We start from the raw sequence: 20732 nt of genomic DNA, 5'->3' as shown, positions 1-20732 counted from the left end.
GTTATTTAACTACTTACCTACATATTTCATAAACCTCCCGTAGCTAGGTGTTAATGTAATCGGTGGCATTCGTGTTATCATTGGACTAACCGTTTCTGAGTATCGCGCTCATTATGCCCGATGAATGGCGTCGACTACAAATATTGAATTTTCTGCTTCAGGAATTATGAGCGTCAGTCACGCGGGGACGGCCGCCAGTGTCGTGCTGGCTTCATCGATTTATTTACACAGTATTAATGTTTAATTTTTATAGGTGTAGCGGCAAGTCGTAAAGCTATTGAATATTAAACAGTATTATGTTATAAGACTCAGAGGAACTGCTCCCTATTTCAGTATTGGACTAATGCACTAGTTAAGACTCTGTTTACCTCCTTTTGAGTACTAGACGTCCCGTGCGCGACGTTTGCCGTGTTACACTTAAATAATATGGTGGTTAGTACAGGTGTTTTTGAACCCTAGATATTTGCCATAATTTAAAGAAACTTGTAAACTTATTATTCGCATATGAGCTAATCACGAATTAGGGTTTGAATCTTGTGTCTCGATGTCACGGGCATTCGGGGTCGGCACTCGAGACAGGACACGGTTGATGAAATTGTTTTATTATTTCCTGCGCTTACAATGTCCGAGGGCAAGATCTGCACTATGTTCATGCTTTTTGTTTTGTAAACTGTTGGTTATGGATGCCTGTCAACTGTTTAAATTACATAAAAAAAAATTAATTTTAACGTATCGGGAGACTGTACAGTTTTGATAATAAAATTGGAAACTAACTTGACATTGAAGCATTTTCTTTTTCATTATAAATACATTTGGTTTGCGATTGTCGGATCTTCCAAAACCCTACTACGATCGCACCCCGTTATGGTTTCCGTCGGTGGTGCTCACTGAGTAGTGCGTGTGCCTGCCGCCAGGTGTCACCCGCTTACGCCACGTCCTCCTGCTAGTAGCCACACGTGTTATTTGAGAGCGCACTCTCGCTTGTTTCACGTCACGTGTCGTCTCGGCTGTTTCACCGCAGATGTCTGTCCTCGGGGATTTCCGCTGCTATTCGCATTGTTCACATTCCTCTCTGAGCATTCCTCCCTCGGAGGGAGCGACATTAAACGAGTGCGCAGCGATTATCCTTATAAGTGCGATGACATATCGCTTATATTTTATTAAACTATTTTTATTTGTTCAACGCGTGGAAATCCCAAAGTATTTAGCTTCACAGCATTAGGTATGCGGGCTATGACAAGATAAAGAAGTGAAGCCGAATCACAAATAGCATAACTGGTTAAGTTGTTCTATTAATAGGTACCTACTTTCGATTGTGCTCAATTTTTTATGGCATGTATAATTCGGTTCTACTGACTTAATAATTCGGTTCTGCTGCCACTTTACGGGAAACTGTAGAAAAGACTTTTTCTTTAGCCAGAGAAAGAGTTTGTTTTGCGGCTTTTGCGTTTTATGCGTTTAATAAATTTGATAACAAACATTATGCAATAAATTTACTCGCAATTAAATTCTAGGAGATGTTTTTTTGTTGCATTGAAATTGTGCCAAGTTTACATTGGTATTCCTGAAAATACTACTCGTACACGAACAGTATGTAAGTACAAGCGTTCAGTGTGCGGCGCGGCGGTGCGCCACGCTTCATGCGCAACACTCGCGCTCCGTGACCTAATATTATTGCTGGTAAAGGAATTACGTTAAAATAAATAAACATAAAAAATATGATCACAATAATCACGTTATCGCTGCTCTATTCATCAATCCATAATGAATGAGACGTGCAGGGATCACGAACAAATGCTTTTAAGAAACGGATCGCGTTCTGATTATAATTATATGCGTTGACCGCGGCAACGATCAATATCCATTCATGTCGGTGGTTTACAAGGTTACATAAGTATAGCGTAGTGTCTGCCTTGTAAAATGTTAACAGGCTAGCTCTTTCACATATCATGCACTGATGTGTAATGGCAGACTTCACATACCGACAAGTATCAAACATTCATGGCACATTGTGACGTGTGCAGGTCAAATGTCAACGCAGTCAGCTTCCCTCGACGTGCACTATAGACACGCATCTCTAATTGTTCTTTGTATTATTCTTAACAAAAGTCGTTAAATTGCTCGTGATTTATCATTGCATTATTAATGAAGACAGATCGCTGCGGCAATGAATGTCAAGGTTGATCGACAGTCTTTAGTAATGTGGTGAAGAAAGGCGCAAGCGGAAGTGACAGCGGGAGCGGTGTGGAAATAAATAAAAAGGCTTGGTGGTACCTATCAATAAAGAGTAATTAAATCACAGAATTTTCAACTACAAAGTGTTTGTTAGTACTGTACTTTATAGTTCTATATCATCTAATAAATACATTTTACAATGTTAGGTAGTTTCGGTAGTATTAATGTCGCCAAAAAGGGCATTTATAGTATGTGCTGTTGATGGGCAAGAGAAGTGGACACAGTGGTATCTCGCTACGCGTACATGACTAGGTTCAGTCCCCGCTGCCGCGCGCTCTGTCGGCGGCTCGCGATTCAGAGAACTATTTACCGCATTCATTGAAACGCGTCTCTCGCCTGTAATTACAGTCACTGACCTACTCGCTGTATAATGATAGATTATTTTAATTATAAATCAACAACATTTTATTGGTCAATGGGCAGTTGTTTGAAACCTTATATTGTAAAAAGAATTTGTTCTTGAAATGTACGAATACTTATGTCGTCAAGCATGTGTAGGTATATTTTTGAACAAACCGTTATAAAATAGTTATTCCGATTACAATGAATGTTTTAAAACAACGCAAACGACATAAGCAGACATGAAATCTGTGAGCTCGTGATACTTACGACATGGATATTGTTAGATTTTATTCACTTGCGAAATATTTATTCGTGAATGAATTTACCTTTACAACTAGTTCGAACAGACTAAATAAGGACTATTCCAACTAGAAAATAATGACTAAATATATTAAGAGATAGTTATGCCGGATCAGGCAGTGATATTGGGTTTTTCTTCACAGTGTCGGTTGCAGAACTAACCGTATTATACTATTTCCGACTCAGAGCTGCGACTGAGGAATTTTTAAGATGGAAAAAACCAATCACAATTATTCTTGACCCGAGCCGCGATTTGAGCCCAGGACCTTAACTCGGTACTCGTACCACGTACGCATTAGGTATAACTACATTGCCGAGGTAGTCAACAATTAAAATTGTAATGTCTTTAAAATTGTATTTACATTAGCAATAGTGTTCGGAAGATATATTATATTTTGTGGAAATAAACCAAAACATATTCGTAATTCGATCGCGACCTGTCGCGCTCGATTATGTACTTATTTGACATATTAAAGTGGTTAAAGAACATGCAATCTATTTTTTAATCATTGCTTTGTATGACCGTGACATATAATTATTATTAGGAGTTGTGTTTCTGTTTGAAAAACTAGTATTTTCTGTATGGGCCCGAGCGCAGTGTCTATTCACGATACATATCTGTGGTAGGTATGTCGTAGCAACGCCAGAATCTGAGGAATCAGTAGTGACCTCCGCATTGTCTATTGCTTTCAAGCAGCTCTGTGCAACATGTGCGAGTGTGACGTCTGACGCACGTAGTAAATTATTTATTTTTTATATTCTCTATGTATTAAGAGTATTAGTAATTTACTTGTTATAATATATTTAGGAACCCTTGATGCTTTAAATTTTAATGTATATTGGGCCAAACGATCTACTATTAACCCCCTTAGTAGTATGGGTGGTGAAAATCGTTACAAATCCTGTCTTTATTTGTTTCACGATGGAGCCATGATTCATAGTAGGTAAGTATACCTAATGGCGACGTTTGGCTGTCATCATTTGTCATTGCTACTAAAATCCTCATTTATTAGTGAACATAGAAGAGTCCTTTAAAACTATGCTAGTGTCAGTTAATAGACAGCTACCGACGCGGGGAGCGACACATTCGCTAGCGGACGCCGCCCGCCACTCGGAAGGACCGGTTACAGGAGCGACGACCCTTTGCGTGTGCACAAACACACACTACATGCGACGATGCATAATATAATTATTTATTTATATGTATTTGTGCTGTAGACTACCTGGCAAAACTTGTCGAGATATCAACAGTTAACTACTGTATTAATATGATGGCACAGATAGGATACCTTTATATAAGTACATATATATGAATTTTTGTGCCTTTAGTGTTGTTAGGCAGCGAGTGCAAGTCAACTCGGTTTTATTCTATACTATCATACGTGGTGCATAGCGTAGTGAGTTGTGGACCTGTGGTGGGGACCTGTTGTCGTATTCTCAACACATTATTATGATATTGACACAAAATGATACTTTATCTGGAAATACTGGTCGGATCCACCTACTACACTGCGAGTTCAATAACCAGGTTACGGTTAAAATACCCATTTTAATATTTTGATACTTTAATCTGGCGCTATTATTTTATACTTATAAGTAATTAATGAAACAAGAAAATAATATAACCGTCGTCGCCTCAATAGCATAGCTTATATTTATAATGAACAACCCGGCAGCGCGGTGTTATAGTGATTAACAGGTCAAAACCCAAAATACCGAAGTGTAAGGTTCGATATCCCACTCATTCACCCAGTGACTGTACGATGATTCACCGGGTCGCCCGCATTTCCTTATTCACACCAGGAAATAAACCCATGCGGATATCGCTCACAACTTTATTAGTTTTGGAAAATGTACCCGTAAATTATGACGCAAACGTTTGTCTTTTTATTTTTTTGAAACAAGGAAAATTAAGAAATATTACCAAAAGTGAAGTGGGTACGGGCATACAAAAAGTTTATATTTATTGAAATTCATGAAGTTTACCGAAATGCTAGCTTCTGCTCGCTGCACCGCCTACAACTGTAGTTTCGCAATAAAATAAAAATCTGTAACAGACTTGCACTCAGCACATTAAACCCACCGAGAAAATTACGCGCAGAAACTTAGCAAAAGACACATAGGTATTTGGCTGATCGCTGTGCCTGTATCTGATATTGATAACTACGTTGGATATAATTAATGAGCGGAGCGCGGTAAACATTTCCTCAAGCACTGCATTATTGCGGTCGGTGATTCACGCGGCATACCTACTCTGTCAACAAAACTACATTGGTACCGTATACAGCAGTGTTTTTACCTGTAAAGAGGCAAAGGAAACGAACCCTTCAATCATTACTAATGTCTTTGAATTCGTTTTTTAAATCAACTCAATTTATTCTCTGTCACTTTTACTCAGTATACTGTCCCATTCTTATTTAAAAGAAGGCACGTCTTGTTCCTGCGACTCAATATAGGTATACTTATATCGATAATGCGGTCATTAACGTACAGTAAAGTTCTGTGAACTTGTATTCTTTTATTACAATGTATAAATAAATTAATCTTTATATTCGTTTCGTGATATGTTATTTGAATAGTATTTTTAAACAAGGGTCCATGCGGGCCCGTGAACATCGGCAACACATGAACATGTACACACGCCACACCTGCGGACACTTGCGCGGATGGCTGTGCTCCACATTGGTGATATACTTACAATACTTTGTGTCGCCGAATTCTCTCTTCACATTTTAAACTTTTAATGAATGTTATACAGTTCTATAAACAGCTATTGATGATATTATTAGTGATTCAATAAGATATAAAAAGAAATCGCATTCTACCGGTTAAGTTAGCATTTGTCAGTCCAGCGTCACATATTGTGTGTGTTTGTGTGTGTGCGCACAACTATCAACTGATAAACATCGCCAAACGTACAGGATAATCTTACGTATATATGATATGTATTCAAAAATGAAAATCTACCGCGTGTGAAATTAACTGTAGGTGAAATGCATCTGTCGCCGATGGGCAGACACCGCGCGCGCCTCTTCTATTATTGAAACTTATGAACGAACACAAATTATGACTAATAACTTACATGTTATAATAAAACATTTTTAAACCGGTTTCAATGTTATTGGAAACCTTTAACATTATTGTTAACTTCCTTATAGTATGGAAAATCAAAGCGACGTCAAACTCGTATCTTAGTCTATTATTATTATTTTATATTAGATTTAAAATTTTAGTGTATTGCTTGATGGTGTTAATATTGGTCTGATGGCACTGTTCGGAGGCAATGGCATCGATGAGGTCTTGGGTATTATTTGGACCTGGGGCAATTATTATTTCCAGTTTTAACCATTTTGTACCTACTGGCTCGATTTTTTGTATGTACATTAAAACGTCTGTAAGCATACACGACAAAATCGATACATTACTAGAACTACACTTGGATTGTTATTATTCTAAGTATACATCATACGCGTCTCTTACACAAAAAAACAACAATCGCAGATATTGTATTTATATTTATAACTTTTAAACGACCTATTGTTATAGTGATTTCTTATGTTTACGCGAATGGCAAACATCGAAATGACACAATGTTTTAGGTTATATCGCGGCTTCTTATATCTTAATATTCTCCCGATGTTTTAAAAGCTTAGCAGTCTTCACGGTCACAGGGCGGACTGACGTGTAGCTCTTCCGAAAGTTACAATATCTACCTACATTTAACAATTATATTTTATCAAAATTTAATATATTAAGTAATATTAATAATTAATACTATTCATTACAATATTTATTATAGTTTTCGCATCTTCTAAATTTATTTATTTTTAATTAAATATTAAGGGTTTTAAAAAAAAATTGAGAATGTAATATAACATGGCTCTATAATATTACTACACACCATGTGGCTGCTGGACACTAGCGTAAGGTGTTTAGTAATGACCACGCAAAGTTTAGGCCTTTGCGTGCACTCTGCTGATCGCTGTACTAATGTGAGTCCGTAGTCTTCACATTTATAATTAATGAACCATGGGGAATATGGGATGGTCTCCTCGTTATACTTACCCTCGTTTACAACCAACTTAGTAACTTTGACACTACGGAAATAAAAAAATAATAATGTATGTTGTAAATGTGCGTGTTACGTTTAATATCGCAACAGAAGGCGCGTGAGTCAGGCGGCGCGGCGTCCGCGGGGCTTCACAGGCCCTTCGCGCGGTATTACCCGCCGCCACAAATTGTCCCAACGTAGCGCATTTGCATTTTATATTGTAGTATATAGTACTTCTTGTGATTACAGGAAGAAGTTAATAAAATGACCTATTATCAGATATGTTTCTTTTAAACAATAATTCATAGCTGTACGAGAAATCGCTGACTCGGTGGATGTGCCGCCGGTGTCAATACGTCTATTCATAGGAACAATTCCGTATCTTTGAACTACAAACCGCATGACAACGAACTGAGTTTTGGATGTTCGTGTTGTTCGCATCCTATCTAAAATTTAAAAGGAAACTAGATCTTTCCTGCTTTGTTGCTTGAAAGCCGTTTTATTTTAGTTTTAATATATTTTTATTATGTTTGTACAAAAAAAAATACGTAATTTAAGATATGTTCGATAGAAAGAGTAAGCTGTGTACCCGACTACGCGTTTATTGCAAAACCAAATTGCTGCCCCATTTCCTAACCAGACATATTGCTAATTTGACAAAAGGTTACTTATTCGTATTATTTGCTATTAATTATATGATAATTGTCAAATCGAACGTTATATTGTCTAATAAAACAGGCTGATAGTTGATGTGAACAGCACTACTTCCCGCCGAACATTACCGGCACTTAGCTTATGGTATTATTGACAATAAATCTATACGACCGTTTTAAAACAATACTTTTTATTATTAAACTACATAGTTACCAGTAATGTAAACACTATACATGTACGTATGTAGATAGACATTCATACGCCAATATCCATCAGTTACATTGTCTTCATCGCAAAATGAGATGCAACGCCTGGATCAATATCAATCTATCGAGTAGGTGCAAGAGACTTCACAATACCCAGCCGAAACTATTTTAATACAGCAGCACCGAACCTACCTAAGAACCGACCCTTGTATAGAACGGATTCACTGGGGCAGTGAGCAGTGAGCGCAAAACCTGCCACGGACTTGCACTTCCTTGAATGCGCGATGTTTTGCTCGAGTGCGTCCACGCTAAGTAGTGTATTGTGTTTTTACAAGTAGGTACGTGTCAACTCTTAATTTGTTTGTGGTTTACTAATAACTCAACAAAAATTAAGTATAGATTTTGTTGCATTCGGGATCAGCACATACGATATTCACACTACACCGAAATAATGAAGCAAAACGCGAGGCAGCGTCGAAACAATTCTTAATATCGATACACCGACAAAACGCTACGCTGCGTTTGTCTTACATGCTGAAACATTCGCCTCATATATTCAAATCCGAACATAGCAGAGTATTTTATTTAGTAGTAGGCGTATATAAAGGGTCGATAGAAACAAACGATCGCGTAAAAGACTCCTCACGAGGCACAGTACAGTAGATTTTGTATTACAATAAAATGTTGTAAATATGTCGCTGTACACGTGTTCTCCACAACTGGCTTGTAATTGAACATCACCTGCAATTAAAATATCGACCATTCCGAGAACACAATAATTTACATTCTTGTTCTGTTTCATTCGGTGGCTATTATTTATTTCTTACATCTAAGTTGCAATCGTTGCGCTCGCATGTGTGGCCGAGTCTCGTTGACAAATTATTTTCTTTTTAAATAAGACGAGCTTGATCGTCATCCGACTCATGTCCTATTAAGCATTTATCAATGAAGTCTACGTATTACGTAGTTTGTGTATGTATTGATATCTCGCAAACGTCACGTGCGCGCGTCTGGGCTTTTTCTCTGACTGTGTCGCTAGGCCTTATGTTTGTCCTGATAAGTGCGTTGAGCATATCACACGGCATCACGTATAAAAATCACCTGTTCTTCAATACAGCGACGTTTTCTCTAAGACTTTTATTTTATACATATCGATATCATAATCATAGTACACCAGTCCTTGGCAAGTGGCGTTATGTTGACTATTATAGGACAATTTAAATTTTTAATCTGTACATACCATAAGACCTTGAAATAATCATATTTTTATTGCTGGTCTATTTATAAATTGATTTTTTTCCATAGTTTAAGTAGTAAGTTTACTTTAATCAGTGTGTAATTGCTTCTGCCTCGGAATTAAGCGAAATGAACTCCACTCCGCTTGCCATTAGGTGCAGGGCGGTCACAATGAAGTGGCCGTATAAAAAAACGTGGAATATTTTTATAGCTCTGTTGGAGGGCGTGTCGCAAGCCTGCCCACTCATAATATATTCCGAGGTCGCTCCGTGAAATGCTTTCGTGCTTTAATAATGATGCAAAACAATTTTATTGTTAAAACTTAATCTCACTTCCTGCTCCGATAGCATTCTATTGTGAATTTTAATATTAATTAGATTTAACGACACGCAAATTTAATAACACTGATTACAAATCGAAGTGGGGTCAAAGCCACTACAAGAATAATTACTTGTAATAAGTATTGCTTATAATAGTTTCTCTCTTAAGCTGCGATAGCGTCGCGGGGATAGATAGATAGGTATCTAATACTGACCGCCGAGGCAAAGGCTTTGCGTCAAAGTGAATGCCCCTGATGTTTTAATAATACTTGGATATATATCGCTCACTGATGTCGCTGCTCTTGATGTCGGAATATATCTCGAGGAAATCCGAACACCTGACAGATCTTCATAATTGTAACATCAGCCCATTAAATCCGGCAACAAGCGCACTGCAGGGTTTATTGTGATTCCCGATACGTTAGCGTTATTGCTATTGGCCTCGAAGCTATCATTCGACGTGCGACTAGTGGGTCTCTTCAATCAGTTATTTGTACGCCTGATGCCACCGCGAAATAAAATATAAACAACATAACTTGCTCGTTGATAGTGTTGTATGTAAGCTTAGGGAGATGCACCTAGCGCGTTACTGCTGATTAACATGTGAACAATACGTGGAGTGATATTTATTCGCGCGAGTGACCCCTTAACATGTTGTATTTGGCCGCGGGACTGAAGGGGATTAGTCGGAGTTATTGACAGGTTGCGTAGGTCAGGGAAGCCCGGCGATCCTCTTCGGTGCGCGAGAGGCTACATCCTTGAATTTCGGTCCTATTTGAAAGTGACAATGCCTGCCGCCTCCTCACCCCCTTGTAGTCAGTGAGTGCGTGGATAATTGTTAACAATATCGGTGCACCGAGCAGTGCACGCGGCCGTGCGTGCCGAATTGTATTATAAGCTTCCGCAGGTGACTCACTGCACTAGGCGTTTGGCGAGCGATGCTATGCGATATCGAACCTACGAAATGATTTATTTTACTTATTTATTATAAGGCAGTCTTACAGACTAATAACATTAAATTAGGTTACATTAGTATATCATCAAATTGCTAATAACTAGCCTCCACATTTGTGTATACAAATATCGAAATCAAAAAAATATATAAAGTATAATTATTACGCTAGTCCTATAAGAAGTATACTAATATAGAAATGAATGTAATGCTAATAAGAATCATTATCAAAATATAATTTGGCTAAAAGCCGCCGCTATCAACTATACAAAACAATAGTATAGGTTCCACGGTGTGAGACATCGTACCGCTTGGCTCAATCTGTCACGTCGCGCCAGTTGCAGCGAGATGTTTTTATCTCGGTATAATAATGTTGAAAAAATGTCTACAGGTGTTTAAAATTCGCTAGTTCTATTCAGGCCAAATATCATAAATTTAAACACCTTAGGAGCAAATTATGTATTGTTCTCTATACAAAATTATGTAAGTAATTTTTTTCAATTATCATTTTCTTTCCCGTCAATTTACGTCTGCTCTAGGATTTAAGCGCGGTCATGAATTTTAACAATGTGATAATAATTGTAGCTTATTGATTGAAAAGGTATTGAAAATACTGTGGCTATCTCTCGGGACAGAGTGTATTTCCGAAATACTGGGTTTAGTAGGTAATTAAGTAGTAAAAGAAAGGTTACGAGGAGAGCCTGACTAAGATATGATCACTGAGGAATGCCATTACTCCAAGGAGACCTGGTCGCGTGTGCAGCTATTATAAACGTGTTGGAACTGTCCGTAATGTAGTAGAACCCGTTGCACTGTCACTTAACATTTTATGCTAACTATAGTAAATACTCCTTTCCTACTGAAACAGTAGGTTGTTGGTTTTCCCGACCTATACTTAAGCGAGACTGAAACAAACAATAAACAACGGTTTTTATTTTAATAATCTTCAATATCTAGGTACCTAGAAACTGTTTCTCTCGTATTATTGATGGTAAATAAATCAAATAATTTATGTGTTTATTATGTAGGGACAGTGCATTGTGTAAACAAGAACATACCTAATGATAATACGTCAGATTAATAATATGAGCTAGCTTCTTCATTATAACGCACCCTAACCAGGGTCACTGCTTAGTGTACTCGCTGTATGAAGTACCGTTCACTGTATTGTTCACAATAAATGTCCGCGATGGCGAGCCTATCGGTATGTGGACTGCGTCGAGCACTAGACCCGTCGCAGGCAACTCAAGTGTTGATACGCTTATAACCAGTGTGGTGACTTGTGGGGCGGTTTGTTACTCATGGTGATGTGTTGGTACATCATGGACAACGAGTCCGCGAGCCGATGACTCACACTGCGCTATTGGACGTAAAGTTTTCATACAAGTGGACGAGACAGTCGCGTGCACCTTCCTTTTTACATTATTTATTGACAAACTTCCATTAATTAGCTGAATTACTCGTGAAACTGAAGGTGAACATTAATATTTATGGATTCGCTGAAATATTGTGCGATGTGGTTTTTTGTTACAATGTCGCAGCAATGACTGGTGATTACAGTGTCGGCCAAACACAGTTTAAGACACTCAGCCTGCCTCGACGGTCGTCTGAAATAACACACCGGCTGACACCGGCTCGCGACTTGGAGTACTATCGACACTCTTTGTTCAGTGAGGAATGCACTGGCGGCGAGAGATGTCGCGTGTGTCGCTACTCGGCCGTTACGCACATCGTAATAGTATAGCGGCATTTAATCACAAATGCGATATATACCCTTCGTATTAACGATGACGCAATAAGCGCATTGTGCACTCTAATCCAATATAATGTTATATGATGAGCTGCCTGTAGAGCGGTGCGTGCGGAGCGCGCGGCGGGACGGTCTGTGTAGACACTGAAGCGCTGCTGTCGATTGTAGTTTCAGTTCTGATATAATACTTCGTTGTAATATTTTTATCCTAATCACGGTTTAGATTAAAATATACTTCATGATTGAAGAGAATATAGCAGTCTTTCCAAAAAGAAAATCTTTACCTGATGACTTTATTTCCACTACACTCAAGTCTTATACGGCCATATAGAATATTGTCCGATGACGAGTGTATGGGTATATATTCGAATATAATATATTCGAAATTGGAAACTCTGCGCGATAAGTAAAGTTACTGTTTCATATATAAATAATAAGTAGGTAAATGCCTCAAGCAGCAAACCCATCCACAGCGGGTTAACGATTTATATTAAACAAAAACCTGTCAATCATCAAGTTACAGTATTAATTGTAAGCGCGCCGACCCCCCTGCGAGCCATTATTAATTTGTATAAAAGTGAAAGCCAAGAGGAGTAATTCGCTCACCGGAGGGCTTGCGTCGCCACAAGTGAGAAACAAAGGCAACAAGGGGACTTCGAGTTACAACTGCAAGGCGCGGCACTGCGGTCACCGTTCAAACAATACATGTGCAACTTTACATATAGGTAGTACATATAATACTCCGTAATGTTTGCTCACTGCACGGCAACAGTACACAAATCTTTGGTATTTTAATAACGGATTGTCGTTATATAGAGATTAGAGACTTACCATTTAGCATTTAGGTTGAATGTGCAATAAATATGTACGAAAATATAATACGTTCGTACGTTCCGCTTTATAGCAGAAAGAGATTACTCTGTCAAGCAAATTTTAAGAGAAAACCTAAAACGGATGTCAAATGTGGACATTTTTTTGATTTTCTGGTGATAGGTCTCTCATATGTGAGATTCCACCTGGGTAGTACCACCTCAATGTCTATTTCTGCCGCCAAGCAGCAGTATGTAGCCACGGTTGTGTTTCGGTTTGAAGGACATTACAGCCAGTGTAGCTAACTACTGGGCATAATAAGACTTAATTAAGGTGTTCGATGTTGTTTCTACTGTTTATGGGCGGTCGTATCGATTACCATCAGGCGAACAGCAAGCTCGTCTCGTCATTCAAAGCAATAAAATATATATAAACATATATATGTTCTTCAAAACTTATTTTCTGAAAAACGTTTTTTTGTATAGCTCTTAAATAAATAAAAAAGTTTGCATGATGTTTCATGGCGGTAAAAATAGACAAAGCAAATCGTCATTCTATTGGCCAAACATAGGCATCATCAGAAGCGGATCTGATCTACATGATACTGGTGTTGTGTGTTCATGATCTGGTATTCACAGGGGTGTATTTTGGTTCGGTAGTTACGAGAGATCGAGTTGCGAATAGCGTGCGGCATATGTCAGGAACGTGGCCGCGGCGCTCGCCTTGAACTTGACTGCGCGCCTCACCGCGCGGCGCCACCTGCGCGGGCAGCGCTCGACACCACATACGTCACACTATACAGATTACACTTCCGCACATTCGCATAACTGTACGGTATCAATATTCTGCACAATTGTCAAGAGTTTGGATAACACTGCTCTATGATAAATCGATACGAAACTATTTACACATTTACTTCTCACTACGGTTTACAAGTTCGGTACTTAAGTACTCACATTAGAAAATAAGTAACAAATGAGGAAAATCGCAAATTATATTAACTTTCACCGCCATATTATGACGGGCTCTCTCGCTATTGCGGAGAGACTACGGTAAGGAAAAACCCAGATAATAAGCCGGCCGGCCGCGCAGCCGCACATTTGGGTTAATCCTCGTGTCTTTGGAAACATTTAATGCGTCACACGAGGCGCTCGACAACATTTGACGTTACTCAAGATCGCGGTGACACCAGCGAATGACGTGTAAACCGGTACAGCCGATGCATAGTGCTGCGCCCCTCGCTGGTAACAGATGTACTCTGTGCTCAACGGGATAGCTTCCTACCCAGACCGTGAAGACATATAGTGGCGGGCATTCCGGCAACCATTAACCAACCTTTGGTCGACATTCTGCAAGTCCTGCGTAAGTATAAGTCCTCGGGCTGTAAGGTCACTTCGTCGTACCGGAATAAAAGGCCTATGGGGCCTATTTAAGGGCATTTCACCACAACTGACATGTAAAACCGGAGGATGGCTTATTTTCGCCTTTCGTTGGTTAAATAGTTAGTACCCTACGCTCTTCAGTTTCCTCGCTGTATACACGTGACTGCGAACTAGTGTATTTTTAGTCGAATTACGTAAAAAAAAACATCGCACACTCCGCGCCCCGCCCCGCTCCGCGCAGCGCCACCGCCGTAGTGACGCACACCTCTAGTTTAATGTAATGGGAATCACGAATTAAATAACTTGAACTTGTTTTGGTACTTAGTCAATCTTATATTACGTGGATTATTCAAGTAAATTTACAAGGATCACTTATATCTGCCCTTAAATAGAAGCTTGTAAACAGGAATTGTTGTGTTCCAGTGGTAAGGATACTGTAGCTGCTGTTATTGGTTTAAAGTTTTCGATCTATTCAAAATGTTTCGAATGACGAACACAGTTCAGTACCATGTTCACAAAAACTGAATTGTGCACGAGGCATCGTGTCTACATTTACTTGGCAGTGGAATATTAATACATAATAATTTTATGTCTGCCCCGTGATTATAAAGGCATCGAAGCCTTCAAATGTCGGGAGTAAAAAAAAGCTCTATCAAATCAAAATGCGAAAACTAGTTCTATTTCAATGTGTAACGTTCACGTGAAAATAAGAAATCATCATAATACTTTATTTATTTTTGTTGTAATATAACATGAATCGATAATAGTAATATGGTGAGTGTTGTTTTACTATATAGGTGTTATATGGTATCGTGTATGCGCCGCCGCGTCCTAATTCAAAGCCAAAGTAAAGTTATGTGAGAGAACATATCGCACATTCGATGAATATTAACTACACGCTACGCGTACTTTTGACCTCCCGGACTTGTTCGTACACCGGAGGTCGGCGACCTAGCCGCCCAGGACTCTAATGGGGCATTTGATCTCTTGATAAATACCTACACCTCCCTCCCCCGAGTATACGGTTTGAATATTCGTTCCATATATTTTCGGCGTACGAGTTTTGGCGAGAATATGCTTTTAGGGATAATTTATTAAGAAAATAATTTTATCTTTTTAAAAATTTTAAACTACTTAATTTTTAAACCCTACTGAGGCAGCGATGTGCTGCCTTAGCGTGGGTCGGTCGTTTGACACGTAACTTTGAAATTCTTGTTAAGAATCCTGAGGAATGTAGTTTTCCTCAGCCGTCGCCATTTAACGGAGCCTAAATTTTAATGATAAACAAAACCCTCTGCCGTAACTTTGAAAATTCAGAGGTCTGTGCCCTAAATGTTGTACCTGCGTACGTATCAACGATTGATCTTTTCAATAAGTTGTCTCATTAACTTTAAAAATATCTAAATATATTAGGTGTATCGTAATGCAGTCTGTATTAACTAGGCATCTATTATAGACGTGTATTCACAGTTACAGCCGATTACTGTCAGTGTTTTGGCGAGTGACGACTGACTAGCGCGTTTCAGTATCGTGGTCATGATGGACTAAACTTAACCACCAAACTTGTTCTAAACTTTTTCAACATCTAGGCTTCACGGGGCCTGCACACATGTATCACTGTTCGATTGCTCTTTAAAATGGATAAATCGCCAGTAAAGTGTTTAAAGTTATCTAGTTTCGATTATCTCATCTCTTATAATATTATATGGATGGTAGTTTGTGCAATATTTTTTGTTGGTTCATTATTTTGACGTAAAGTTTTTTGCGTTGCACAGTTTTTATTGCAGTTCGAATGTATCATTTAATTTATGTTCGGATCAGTGACTGAGGCACAGCGAGAAGGTTATAAATCTTCGAGGAGGAATGGGGATCGGGTGTGAGACAGATTTGTTTAATATCCAGCGATTTGAAGGAAGAGTCCGTATGAAACGAAATACAAAGCTGCCAATGCACCGCAGCTTTGTTTAAGTTATCTCGGGTGAATAGGTACACTCATGCCGCAGATAGGTACTTTCGATAAAATTTAAACCCTTCCAAATGCAGCGTGTCGGAATGTGTGATACGTCTGTCCAAAATGTTACTGAACTTCACTGTTCCACCGTAGTAGGTAACTGTCAAAAGATATTAGGACCCACAGTTCTACTACAATAATATATCGATTTCCGGCATTGTCATTTTTTCTATGCCAGATATAATAATATAAATTAGTTATTTTCGCAGTAAGCCTTGTTACCTTTCACCGATTCTTAGAAAACGTGACGCAGCCCCCCCCCCCCCCCTCTCAAGCCAACGTACTATAATAGACAGTAGATAATGTATTACCATCGAGGAAAAATAAGTTTCCTATTTCACACAATGACCTTTACATATTTGACGGGCGCAAGTCTTGGTAAGTTACAATTATGTTACTAGTAGTATAGCTGCTAGGCCGAGTTTGTAGGGGAGGTGTTGCGTCTGCCGGCACGCTGGTCCCAGGGGTTTACATACGAAATTCTCATGAACAACACTTTATATTATGTGATGAAAAGGCTTGTATAAAAAGGTTTGTATGAAAGAACCACTATATATATGTAGTTTTAATATTTTATTTGCTAAAATATAACAGTGAACGTATCAGATTGGCAATGAAATCGCTCCAGAGGTGAAACCGATCGATTCAGAATGTGGCGCAGAGATTAGCGCGACTCGACGCGGGGAATGCGCCGGCGTCTTGTTAAAGCTGCACAAAAGTAAACGTGACGACCGAATAGAAAAATAATGATTTATAATAATTTGTTCTGTTATTAATGTAATCTATCGATTGATAATTTTTTTATTATTTTTTAGTAACAGCAATCAAATAATGTCTCATTTGCACAAAGTACCTACTATAAAGTCGCATAATCACACAACGACTTATCCTCTGTTCTTATTCAGACGCGTTCGGTCGCGCGCGCTGTCGCTTATCACAAATAACATTATTTGACGCAATATTTCATTAATATTTTCTTTTCCTTGATACAGCAGTCATGATCTCATAAAACATTATTCTACGAAGTACTTATATTACTATAAAATGCTGTTAATTTAATAAAAATAGGAACAAACTTTATTAACAAGTTATGTTACGTATATATTATTCATTACACGTCTAATTTTTCGTTTCAAAATTTTATTTACTCACTAGCTTTTTTATTTTATTTTTTTATTATTTTAGATTCACTAAACTAGGCTTTACACATTTTAACAATTATCAAATCGCGACTTCGTAGCGTAACAGAGATTTCCGGGATAAAAGTCCTTACGATATATTTTCCTGGCATAGAAAGTGGTCTATGTCCTTACTGAGTTCTCAAACTACTTCCATACCAAATTTTATAGAACCAATAGGAGCGGAGCATCAATGACAAATGTTGCAAAAATGGGAAAATTTAATTCCATTTGAGAATTTCCATTGTGTACGCTGCGTAAATGGTTAAAGTTTAAAACTAAAAAAATGTATGTCACAAAGTCCCCGCCGCGTCTATCTGCGTGTCTGAAACTAAAAACTGCCAAATGGTTTTCAATTAAATTTGGTATGCAGATAGTTTGAGAACATAGGATATCTATCCCGGGATAATACACAGTAGGACTTTCATCCCGGAAAACTCCTTCATGCGGACGAAGCCACGAGCAAAAGTTAGTGTCATATAAAACATTCTGTAGGTACAATATTGTTTAATTTCTAGGTGCAGCATAAAATTTTCATAAAATAATAACCCAAGTGCTTTGATAACAATTATTGAATGATTCTCCGAAAAAAATAATGTTTTATGGTCACATATGTATTATCAGCGTTATAAGCAAAAATCTGAGCGCAAAACTTTAAAACGTTCTAATTAAAAGATGAACTTTTGCAGATGTAACCTTATTCTTCTAATGGGTTTGTATAATATCAAACACGAACTGTGCTTGCTCATAAACTATAACATCACGCAGAATTTAAAATAACTTACATACATTAACTGATAAAATGCTGCTTGGATTTATTGCTAACAATTTCTTTACATTCTCAGAAGCTATCAACTGTAGGGTTATTGTAGATAATTGTCTTGTCTCAGCGTTAATCATGGACGAAGCATGACTCATCATCGGATTACAACTTCTATTTAAGAAATTATATTTAACTAACCTCGTTTTAAGCCGTGCGAGAACTAACAACAATAACGTCAGGCAGAGTGCCGCGCCGGGCCGGAGCAACACCGGTCCCCTTCTTGAATATGATACTTGTTGATAGTGCTTAATTCTCCCGCTAATAATAAATACGCGACAGACTTGACATCGAGACTCTGCAGTTGCATTTTACGTGAAGCGGACAACGAAAAAATGTCAGGTGTTGGATTTTGTTCATAAATGGGTCAGTGGATTTCTGTGGGACCTGAATTAATGTACGTCATTGTTTTTATTTTTTTGGCCTAGTTACGAATTGATCCGACTTCACTTATAATTGGACGTTTTGTTTAGGATGAGGACCAACCTCAATGTTTAGTTTTTTAATTTAAAAACAACCAATGTTTCGGTTATTGAAAGCATCAGCATGTTCCATACAATGTACATATTGTTAGCATTCTGCAGGTTCATTATTGCGTTATGCAAACATGCACACGCATGTAATTGTGTTAGCTCAGCGTGTAGGAAGCCTCGAGACGGCGAGGTCGCTTCATTAACAACAGAAGCTAATTTGTGACGTGCACCTGTCAAAACAACAGGCTGCCACTTCCGACGTTACAATTACCACATTGTATAATACACCACTAACGTGCATATAAACTAAGTACTAATGCACTTCTAGAACTATGAAATAAAAATATAAATGACGACAGGCGGAACTCACGGCAGGTTACAAGCTACATTTTTATCTATGTAATGAACGCACTGTTGTTCGCCGACGGACTCGTACATCGCGACTAAAAAAGTAAAATCAATATCGAGAGATTTATATTTGTCATTGAGTATAGAACTGAAGTTTATGTAGTAAGTCAGTATGAGCACCAACCTGTTAGGCGAGTCAGAGTATAAAACAAATGAGATGACGCGGACTGGCCGCGGTCGGCGCTCCGCGCTCACAAACTGTTTACTTCGGTACGTTTCCAAACTTTACTACAGTTAATTACAATTACTAATACTGAATTCATTTTGAAATTTCCGACACTGTTTCGGAGTAAATATGGTCAATCTGGTCCTAACGCTAAAGAATCATTGTTTTTATTTAAATTCGAATAATAATAAAGAGCGGAATATTAATATGTTTAAATGTATTTTTGAGTGGCGTCAATTTAGTAACAATACTAGAAAAAAGAATATGACCAAGTCAAAGTAATGAGAGGAGATTAACTATGGTCTCTCCGGTAAACTCAAAGACTGCATGTAACGACAACTCACTGCTGCCACTTTTCGTGTGACATTGTGGTGCCACTGCGAAGCGGCGCCATACTCGGCTTGCGGCTAAAATTGAATGCTTCTTTCACTTTATTTTTAACGTTATGTATTTTAATGTATTCCTGTTTTTTACCTGTAGTAGATAAATAACATCTTCATCAACTATTATAGTATGTTGCGAATTAGTTTGAGGAAAGGCTAACTGGTTTCGTGTGTTTTCCCGAACGTGGTATAGTAGACACGGATGACAGGCGTGCGCGTTGAACTCTAATGTATGATGAACGTCGTGGCGGACTCGCGTGGTGAAGGCACGAGTCGTTATACGGCTGGCGGTAACACCCGACAGTATCCAAAACCAGTATTAAGTAAACAAGTTTATAGTATGTTCCGCTGATTGTTTAATGAGTCATAATGTAAAATTCTTAACGAATGATTGCATAATATGTGTACATAGACACGTGTCGTCGTGTTTTCCTGCTGTGATTAATCTGGTCGATGAAAACCAAATGGAAAATTCTTTTTTTAACTACTACATTATCCTTCTATGTAACTTGTGCAATAACGTACTTACACAAATGTTTATTGATATTTGAGAGTCACCCCAAAGTAGGAGAGTTCAGCGATTTATGTTAGGACGTGGAGCATCATTGTGAGTAACAATATTATTCCACTTCTACAGCCATGACTATGAATCTAGAATGTAGGTATATTTAAACAAAGCTTCCGCGCTGGAGTGGATTGCGGTCTACAACAAATCATTGAACTGAGATTTTAGACTAATGATTTTATTAGACAAATGGTTAAAGCAGAATTAGGCTCGTTATTTTTTTTTATAAATTCCTTCTGGGCATCTCTGGAATATACCCGGGAGAGACGACAGGAATCTCGTGAGGGAAAAGTGAAAAGTGATATTTTAGATTGGTCACCTCACCCGGTACGCAGCGGTGAATTTTTTAATCAAACAATCGATTTTATTTATAACACATAACAGCCGTATCTAACTCTACCGTGGCGGCGTGTGGCTGCGCGTGCGCCGCTGTGTCACCGCGGACTCTCGACAGCGTTGATACTCTGTTCCTTTGTTTACCTAACAAAAC

Source organism: Manduca sexta, chromosome 28, assembly GCF_014839805.1.
Source record: "Manduca sexta isolate Smith_Timp_Sample1 chromosome 28, JHU_Msex_v1.0, whole genome shotgun sequence".
Taxonomy (NCBI): Eukaryota; Metazoa; Arthropoda; class Insecta; order Lepidoptera; family Sphingidae; genus Manduca; species Manduca sexta.
This window is presented reverse-complemented; position numbering follows the sequence as displayed.